General features: G+C 40.0%; 2 non-coding genes and 1 pseudogene across 2 annotated transcripts; 2 read left to right on the forward strand and 1 right to left on the reverse strand.

Annotated features, from left to right (window-relative positions):
• The first annotated feature begins 5,755 nt into the window (after positions 1-5,755).
• On the forward strand, positions 5,756-5,859 carry LOC123640946. The gene has a single exon (XR_006736172.1). It is a non-coding gene; the product is annotated as a small nucleolar RNA U13 (small nucleolar RNA).
• A 1,657-nt stretch (positions 5,860-7,516) lies between these two features.
• LOC123640848 lies at positions 7,517-7,623 on the forward strand. The gene has a single exon (XR_006736091.1). It is a non-coding gene; the product is annotated as a U6 spliceosomal RNA (small nuclear RNA).
• Positions 7,624-8,087: 464 nt separating this feature from the next.
• Positions 8,088-8,181, reverse strand: LOC123640881 (annotated as a pseudogene).
• Positions 8,182-10,288: the final 2,107 nt, after the last annotated feature.

Here is a 10,288-nt window from a genome sequence, read left to right on the forward strand (position 1 = left end):
GTGTGCCCAGTGCGCTGAAAGGCATCTGAAGCAATGTGAATTGTGCATTTAAAGATAAGACTCTTAGAGAAGAGACATTGATTAAAGATGAGAGTGGGTGTGGACAGAGTATTTGGTCAAATAAGCCGATCTACTACTCTTAACTCACTTATGTCTGCTGAGAATTCGTGAATAGGAGTAGGAGGGAGATGGCTGGGATGTGTTGATTTCCAACTGCAGCTTGGACAGAGTACTCCCATTTTGCTCGGAGGAGAATTCCCTTTCCCCCTTTCCGTCCCTATACTCCAGATGAAGCCGACTCAGCTCCAGGGGTGAACCGTGCGACCTCGCCTGACCAATCACATTTTTATACCCCTGGCCACTGTGACTGGTTGAGACATGGCACTAGATCCAAGCTGGTCCACTGGTGGAATCCCAAGTCTTGTGCTCCCCGAAACAATCTATCTCTATCCTTCTCGTTGAACTTGAACCTAAGAGGCTGTGAGGCTGGAGCCGCTACTTCAACCAACTACTTGGAGCCTGAGAATGGAACCAGCACACAGAGAACAGACTCAGCCAAGAAACAGAGAAATCCATTCTCCTTCACATTGTCTGAATCAGGCCTCTCCCGCTCCCATTCGCCTTAATCCAATTGGAGTTAGTTTCCTATCTCTGGGCACCCAGAATCCTACCTGAGAGAATCAACATGCTTCACTCATAATAGGTGCTCAAAAAGTTTTTCGAATGAATGTCTGAATCTATTAATAGCATGTGTTTATCTTTAATGTACCACACACTTCAGCCTCTCTTGGTTCCTTACTTCAAGTGAGTTCAAAAAGCTTCCTGTGTTTAAGTTCAAAGTAGATAAAGGGTAGGAATTTTTTTTTTTTTTTAAGATGAGCAGAGCTTAAAGTAGGGGAACAAGAAGGAAGAACGAGGGAAACTAGAGCTGGTTAGGATAAGAAAACGAGTGGAAAGCTTCCAGAGTCAGGGGTCACCTACTCAGAAGAGAGGGACAATTAAATTCCCTCCAAAAAGTTGGATATTATTGCTCTACCTTACATGAAGAAATTCAGAACAGTACAGAGATAAGTCCTTCCAAGGCTTGCACCTTGAAAAGCAGAGAATCTAAGGGCACTACAAATGGCCTAAACTGGTTCAATCCTATTGTAAACTCTTGCCAGTGTTTGGGAAAAGAAACTTATCTATTTTTTTTTTTTTTTTGAGACAGAGTCTCACTTTGTTGCCTGGGCTAGAGTGAGTGCCGTGGCGTCAGCCCAGCTCACAGCAACCTCAAACTCTTGGGCTTAAGCGATCCTCCTGCCTCAGCCTCCCGAGTAGCTGGGACTACAGGCATGCGCCACCATGCCCAGCTAATTTTTTATATATATATATTTTTAGTTGTCCAGATAATTTATTTCTATTTTTAGTAGAGACGGGGTCTCGCTCAGGCTGGTCTTGAACTCCTGACCTCGAGTGATCCACCCGCCTCGGCCTCCCAGAGGGCTAGGATTACAAGTGTGAGCCACTGCGCCTGGCCAGAAATTTATCTTTTGATCTAGATTTCAAATACTTATTATACTAGGTAAGTACTGAAAAATTTAGTGGCTTAACACGGGTTGAATATCCCCTATCCAAAATGCCTGAGACCAGAAGTGTTTCAGATTTTGGATTTTGGAAGATATATGTATACATAATGTGATATCTTAGGCATGGAGCACAATCTAAACATGAAATTCATTTATATTTCATATACACCTTATACACATAGACTGAAGGTGATTCTATTAATATATAACATTTTTAATAATTTTGTGCATGAAACAGTTTTTATTTTATTTTCCTTATGGGCATGCTTGCATGGGGGAATCCGAGTGTGTGAGGAAAAGATATATGGCAGCCGAAGGGGGCTTGGAGGGTCTTTTTCCCCTTGAGGATGCTGAGTAAACTGTGTATCGTGTGCCTGCGTTTTGACTGCGACCTAGCACATGAGGTCAGGTGTGGAATTTTCCTCTGTGGCATCATGTTGATGCCCAGAAGGTTTCGGATTTTGGAGCATTTCGTATTTTGGATACTCAACCTATACAACTAATTTATTTTGCATGCAGTTTTGTGAGTAAAGAATCTGGGAAGGGCTCTGCGAGACAGTTGGTCCGCCTAGCTTTCTTCTGTGGGGAGGTGAAGTCTGCATGGAGGTGGTAAGATTCTGCCTGCCTTAAATTTTTCCATTTATTATTTATTTATTTCCCTTAGAGACAGGGTCTCCCTCTGTCCCTCGGGCTGCAGTGCAGTGGCATGAGCATAGCTCACTGCAGCCTCCAACTCCTAGGCTCAAGCAATCGGTAATCCTCCCACCTCAGCCTCCTGAGTTGTGGGATTACAGGCGTCCACCACCACACCTGGCTTCCCTGTTTTGTTATAGATTCACAAAAATGAACATTAGAAGAAGAGAATTAAAGTTTTAATTGTCAGTGCTCAGCACTTGGCAGATACACGTACTGAGTTAGTACAGAGAAGGCAAAGGGGACCCACAGTTCTCCCTAGAATTCACTCAGATTCCAAGAAACTTCCAGGTCAGAGGATCCACAAATATTCTTATTTATAATTAATAACCTGCTTTGACCCCTTATCTTTGGAATGCTGATTATATCATGGAAGCAATAATTACTATATTAGTCTTGTGATGTTACTAAGACTGTTCGTGATATAAGACTGAAAAATGCTTTGAAAGCTATAATGACACATAAACATAAGGTGATATTTTAATCTTTATCATAATGAATTCATCCTATCCAGGGTTTCTAAAATTGTCAGTGGCAATTTGGCCTGGGAATTTATCCTAGAATACTCTGACGAGAACTAGATTAGGCTGGGCGTGGTGGCTCACACCTGTAATCCTAGGACTCTGGGAGGCCAAGGCAGGAGAATCATTGAGGTCAGGAGTTCAAGACCAGCCTGAGCAAGAGCAAGACCCCATCTCTACTAAAAATAGAAAGAAATTAGCCAGGCAACTAAAAATAGAAAAAATTAGCAGGGCGTGGTGGTGTGCACCTGTAGTCCCAGCTACTCAGGAGACTGAGGCAGGAGGATCGCTTAAGCCCAGAAGTTTGAGGTTGCTGTGAGCTAGGCTGACACCAGGGCACTCTAGCCCTGGCAACAGAGCAAGACTCTGTCTCGAAAGACAAAACCAACCAACCAACCAACCAAACAAACAAACAAAAACTAGATTAATTCTGGTCCCCCTCTTCACAGCCTAATGTTTGCCTTGGGACGGTGGCTCACGCCTGTAATCCTAGCACTCTAGAAGGCTGAGGTGGGCAGATTGAGCTCAGGAGTTCTAGACCAGCCTGAGCAAGAGTGAGACCCCGTCTCTACTAAAAATAGAAAGAAATTATATGGACAGCTAAAAATATATATAGAAAAAATTAGCTGGGCATGGTGGCGCATGCCTGTAGTCCCAGCTACTCGGGAGGCTGAGGCAGGAGGATTGCTTGAGTCCAGGAGTTTGAGGTTGCTGTGAGCTAGGCTGACGCCACGGCACTCACTCTAGCCCGGGCAACAGAGTGTGACTCTGTCTCAAAAAAAAAAAAAAAGAAGTGTGAGTTCTAGAATAGCCGATGCTTACCAAACTGCAAGTGAAACTCCTAGAGAGGCACTGAACTTCACCAGCCTTCCTGGGACTATGACACTGAGTGTTCTGAGTGAACCTCCAACTCAATTAAATCCAACCTTTGAATGAGCATTGCTTTCCAATGTTACCCTAACTTGCCAGTCATTGCATTTTTTTCAAGGGCTCTTTTGAAGACTTATTAAGGAAGGTAAAAGTGCATAAAGGTCAAAGTCTTAAGAAAGTCTGATTAAATAATTGCAAAAACAAATTTTGCAAAAAGAGCATATCTGATTTGTTGCCATGACCACTATAGTTAATAATAATAGAAAATCTGAATGAGGGAAGGGTTTAGATTATGTCTTGGTAAACTATTTTTTTTCTTGGTACTCACCGGTTAGAAACATATATCCGTTCCAACTCATTTCCTTCCTTATTTATTTATTTATTTAGAGTTGGGGTCTCACTGTGTTGCCCAGGTTGGACTTGAGCTCACCCTGCATCTGGCCTTGACCTGATAAATTATTTTGAACTATTATGATTTAGGCAATTGTCTTTGGGGAAGTTTAAAAAAAGGGGGCATGGCTATCTGCTGGTTAATAAATGTAATTAATTACTGATGTTCTTAGAATTGTCAAAAGACAACATTACAACAGATTTCGTTTAAAGATCTCAGTTGGCTTTATGTGTGATTCTAGAATCTCTAGAATCAGGCAACATGTCATTCTATAAAACAGAACATGTGTTCCGAGGAGCAGAACAGAAGGGGTTGACTTTATGGAGAGAGAAGGGGGGAGAAAGCAGAAGCAAAGAACAAAGAGCGCATCAGTCGTATCAAAGCTCCTTTTTTTGTAAGTCAGAGACAGGAAGACAGAACAATAGAAAATAACTGATAAGTTAACATCAAGTTACTTCCCGCTACCTTTGTGTGTGTGTAAGGATTAAAACAGAAGGAACTTCATTATCATGCTGATTGAAGATGGACACTGGCCTGTTTGGGAAATGGGCTCTCTCTCTTGCTTTCTGGGAAGGTCAGATAACAACTTAGTTTAGGTTTGGTGACCTGGAACTTTAGCATAGGTGATCCCATTTGATTTTTTTTTGTTTTTGTTTTTTTGTTTTTTTTTGAGACAGAGTCTCACTTTGTTGCCCGGGCTAGAGTGAGTGCCGTGGCGTCAGCCTAGCTCACAGCAACCTCAAACTCCTGGGCTCAAGCGATCCTCCTGCCTCAGCCTCCCGAGTAGCTGGGACTACAGGCATGCGCCACCATGCCCGGCTAATTTTTTCTATATATATATATTTTAGTTGGCCAGATAATTTCTTTCTATTTTCAGTAGAGATGGGATCTCGCTCAGGCTGGTCTCGAACTCCTGACCTCGAGCGATCCACCCGCCTCAGCCTCCAGAGGGCTAGGATTACAGGCGTGAGCCACCGCGCCCGGTGATCCCATTTGATTTTTAGTCCTGTCTGTTGGAACTTAGTCCAAACCAATGGGCTCCTATAATTTTTATGTAACAGAATTAACATTTCAGGGTGGTGTTTTATTTAATAAATGCTTACCTAGCAATTACTATGTGGCATTATCCTGTACTTTACAGACATTCACTAACTTAATTCTCAATAATGGTGGTTTTAAGTCACTAAGTTCTGGCATAATTTTTTGTTTTTGAGACAGAGTCTCACTCTATTGCCCAGGCTAGAGTGCCGTGGCGTCAGCCTAGCTCACAGCAACCTCAAACTCCTGGGCTCAATCAATCCTTCTGCCTCAGCCTCCAGAGTAGCTGGGACTACAAGCATGTGCCATCATGTCCAGCTAATTTTTTCTATATATTTTTAGTTGTCCAGCTAATTTCTTTCTATTTTTTTAGTAGAGACGGGGGGTCTTGTTCTTGCTCAGGCTGGTCTCGAAGTCCTGAGCTCAAACGATCCACCCGCCTCAGCCTCCCAGAGCGCTGGGTTTACAGGCGTGAGCCACCACACCCAGCCTATTTTATTTTAATTTTCAGACACAGGGTCTCGCTATGTTGCCCAGGTCGGTCTCAAACTCCTGGTCTCAAGCAATCCTCCTGCTTAGGTCTCCCAAAGTGCTGGGATTATAGGTGTAAGTCACTGTGCCCAGCCTAGACTTATTATTTTTAATGAATAAATAAGTATTTGTTTCAGTTCTATATCCTTTTGTAGTTCACAAGTGTGATGATTGGGTTGTCACGAGCCTGTGTGTGATGTGCTTCCCTCAAACCTTATTATGCTGTCAGCACATTACCTGTCTGATGTGGAAAAAAAAAACTGTCTTAGCTCTAATTTCTAATACGTATGATAAGTATTAATATAACCCACATAAACAAAGTTCTCTGAAGTTCTCAATTGTTTCCAAGAATGTAAAGGGATCCTGAGACCAAAAAGTTTGAGGACTGCCAAACTAGCATGATAGTTTGGCACAAAGTGGTTGGATTTAACGTCTATATTGAATATAGACCCCATTTCTGGGGGGTTAGATATTAATGGTACATTCATTCTTGGAAGAAAAGATTCATAAGTTTAATTTCTTTGTGAATGTCCCTGGACTTGTGGGGGTTTTTTTGTTTTTGTTTTTCTCTTTCTTATAAATTTGATTCAAGGGCCCAGCCAGTGAACCTGGCAGGATAGAGGGAAAAAAAACCCTTTTCCTCTCCTACAAAATCAATGAACAAAAATATGAAAATAAAAGATGTAAAAGATGATGATTATAGGTTATAAACTATGAAGTGAGAAAGTTAAAATGTATGGAGATTTTTTTAAATGCAAATGAGAATTAAAAAGCTAAAAACATAATGGCAAAAAGTTACAAAAATATATATACATGGATGAAGTTAAAGGATCATAGAAACTATTTTTTTAAAATAAAAATTAAAAAAGAAAGAAAAGAATTAAGAATGACTTCTGGTTTGGGATCTAATCAAATGTGAATGGAAAGAACTGCGTGAGGAGTAGCTTTAGCAAGTTTGGCAGAGAAAATCCAGAGTTCTCTATGGGAAATTTAGATGTCTGGGCATTAAAAGATGATCTCATTTAATCCTCTTTAATCCTCCCACCAATCTCATGAGGTAGATATTATCATCATCATCTTCATTTGACACGTGAAATCACTGGGACTTAGAGTTTGCCTAGAACGCGGGCCAGACATGAACCTTGATCGGAAGCAGTCTCAGTCTGAAGTCCACGCTCCTCCCAGTAGCCCTAATGAAGTCAACTAAACTTCCAAACAAGAGAAAATAATAAAAGGTTTTAGGTAAAAGTGATACTTAAAATATGTACCAACCAGTTTGGTGCCCTGTGTGCGCTGTGGTTCTCTTGAGTAGCTGCGGAAAGTTGTCTGTGGGATGGCAGGCTGGCAAACTGGGGAGACCAAGTGGGCACTGAGCACCAAGGGGCTGGCAGAGCTGCTCACCAGACCGGCCCAACCCCCGGGACAGAGAAATCAAGGGCTGAGTATGGGGACGTAGGGGGTAAGTTGAGGTTGGGAGTGCCAGGGTAGTAGCTAGATACCAACATTTTTAGAAGAATTTTCATAGTTTTACACTGAGTGGAACAGTAGCAGTGCAAACCCGTAGAAAGTCAGCTATGGCTTTTAGCAAGAAGGATGTCAAGATATTGCTCCTTCTTTCCTGTTCAGAGAAGTTATTTTCCAAAGCAGAGAAGTCGGATTTCAGTTTTTCTCTGTTTCTTGTCCTACAACCAACCAACTTGCTACGTTAGTCCCTGGATAAAAATCAACCAACCAATCTGCCAAACGTGGGAATGTGATATATAAGATAATTCATTTTAATGGAATTTCAACCCAACAAAACGATTCAAGTATTACATGGAAATAATTATACTCAAAAATTCAGATCCCTGTAGGGTTCAATCTGAAAAATTTTGTATTACTACTAACTATTATCTAAACTGTGTGTGCTCGCTTTGGCAGCACATATACTAAAATTGGAATGATACAGAGAAGATTAGTACGGCCCCTGTGCAAGGATGACATGAAAATTCGTGAAGCATTCCATAAAAAAATAAAAATAAATAAATAAACTATGTGACTATAACTAAAACTAAGACTTTAAATATTACTGACTATATATTATGTGATATTAAGGTGTTCATTTGTTCATTTTTTTGTAGTTGTAACACTGGCATTATGATTATGCTTTGAAAAAAAGTCTTAATACTGCAGTATTTTCTGGTGAAATGATCTGATATCCAACAGCTGATTTAAATAATCTAGTGAGGAGGAGGTGGGAGCAGCGGGGCTATAAATGAAATAGATTGGCCATATGTTGAAAAATGTTGAATCTGGGTAATAGATACTTAGGGGGTCATTATTCTAGTCTTTCTATTTTGTGTATCTTTGGAAATTTTCATAACAAAAAGTTCAAGAGTTCAATATTTATCCAACGTTTGGAGCCTATGGTGGCTGTTCAAAAACAGACACACAGGATACAAGATTGTAGATTGTTTTCTATATTTCACTTGCTTTAGGGTTGTTTTTCTTTTCTTTTTCTTGCACAGAGGCCATGCTAATCTTCTCTGTATCATTCCAATTTTAGTATATGTGCTGCCAATGCTAGCACTAGGGTTGTTTTTCTTGAAAAGATTTTGTGAAATTGTACATTTCAAGATGAATATAAAAAGTAGTGTATATTTAACCATAACCTCTTTTATAGTAGCTTCTGGGTGCCTCCTATCCACGTCCAATCACAGCAATGAGAGTAAATAATTCCCTCTAATTTGGCCTCAACACTCAACTAATGTCACATTAATTGCTACCTTTGTGTAGCTACTGCCTGCCTGTAGCTAGTGATAACATTTTAAAATACATTACAAAACAGATAATGTTTTAGTGTCTAAATGCAGATTTCAGCTTAGTAAGCTCTCCATTTTTCAGCAACTTTTTTTAAGTTAAAAATTTTAAATTCTGTTATCAACTTAGTTCTTTATTGTAATCCAGCCATATGCTGCCTTAGAGTGGTCTCCAGAACTTACCTTTTACCTAACAATGTTGAAAAGGTAGCCCCACAATATTTTAAAAATTCTAAAATTTCTAGCTATACATTTTATATATCCCTAAGTAAGATAGTCTTAAGATAAGATGGATTCCATTTCTTTTTTCTTTCTTTTTTTTTGAGACAAGTTCTCCCTCTGTTCTTTGGCTGCTAGAGTATAGTGGCAGGATCAGAGCTCACCACAACCTCAAACTCCTGGGCACAAGCCAGCCTCCTGCCTCAGCCTCCTGAGTAGCTAAGACTATAGGCATGCACCACCATGCCCAGTTAATTTTCCTATTTTTTGTAGAGACAGGGTCTCACTGTGTTCCCCAGGCTGGTCTCGAACTTCTGAGCTCAAGTGACCCTCCCACCTCAGTCTCCCAATAAGCTTGGATTACAGGCATGAGCCACTGTACCCAGACAAATATATTTAACTTCTTCAATCCTCTCAACCTGGTATTTACTGGTGCAAGAAAAAAAAATTTGAATGTATAATTTGAATTACAATTGACTCTTGAACAATGTGAGGGTTAGGGGAACCAAGCCCCTGTGAAGTTAAAAATTTGCATATTACTTTTGACTCCCTCAAAACTTAACTATTAATAGCCTACTGTTGATCACAAGCCTTATGGGTAACATAAACAGTCAATTAGCACATATTGTGTATGTTATAAGTATTATCTATATAGTATTCTTATAATAAAGTAAGCTAGAGAAAATAAAATGTTATTAAGAAAATCATAAGGAAGAGAAAATATATTTACTCTTCACTAAGTGGAAGTGAATCATCATAAAGGTCTTCATCCCTCATCATCTTGGAGATGAGTAGGCTGCGGAGGAAGAGGAAGAGGAGCGGTGGGTCTTGCTGACTCCCAGGGTGATAGAGGCAAAGAAAATCGGCATATGAGCAGACCTGGGCAGTTCAAAGCTGTGTTGTTCAAGGGCCAACTGTATAACCTACCTTTGAGAATAAAATTTCACTTCTTTTTTTTTGAGATGGGAGTCTCGCTCTGTTGCCCAGGCTGGACTCAAACTCCTGGGCTGAAGCAATCCTCCCACCTCAGCCTCTCGAGTTTCCCTTTCCGGGACTATAGGTTCATGGAAAATTTCACTTTTGAAAAATATGGTGGCCCCAATGTAAATTGAGATTAAAGGTAATGTATATGTTAACCAGGTTAAGTCATTCTTCCATGTATATATACTTCTGACATCATGCTGTACATGGTAAATGCATACAATTTTATCTGTCAATTTAAAAAATAAAAAATTTTTAAATTGAGATTACACTTGTATGTAGGGTCATTTATTTACAAATTGATCGCTTTGAAGAGCTTGGTGTTTTTTTAAGCCTTGAGTGTCAACAACTTTGTGAAGTGATAAAGAATTTCCTTATGCTTTAAGGACAGAGAAGCTAAATATGGGGAGATAAAGTTATTTTATCCATCTCAAACCTTGAAGAAATCAGAGTATAAATCTCAAACAGTTGATTCATGTTCCTGGCTCTTCACTACTAAGTAATGCTCTCTCCTACTCTTAGTCAATAACATGCATAGCCAAAATTAAGCCTCTTATGTTGCCTTGGATCCTGTTACTTTAAATAGGAACCCACCAGATTATAATTTTTACTTGTTTGAAGATTGTTGGAGTCTGGTAATAATTTCTTTTCCCTTCCAAAAAATCACAATGGGCAAGC

The sequence above is a fragment of the Lemur catta genome, chromosome 6 (genome assembly GCF_020740605.2).
Source record: "Lemur catta isolate mLemCat1 chromosome 6, mLemCat1.pri, whole genome shotgun sequence".
In the NCBI taxonomy this organism is placed as follows: Eukaryota; Metazoa; Chordata; class Mammalia; order Primates; family Lemuridae; genus Lemur; species Lemur catta.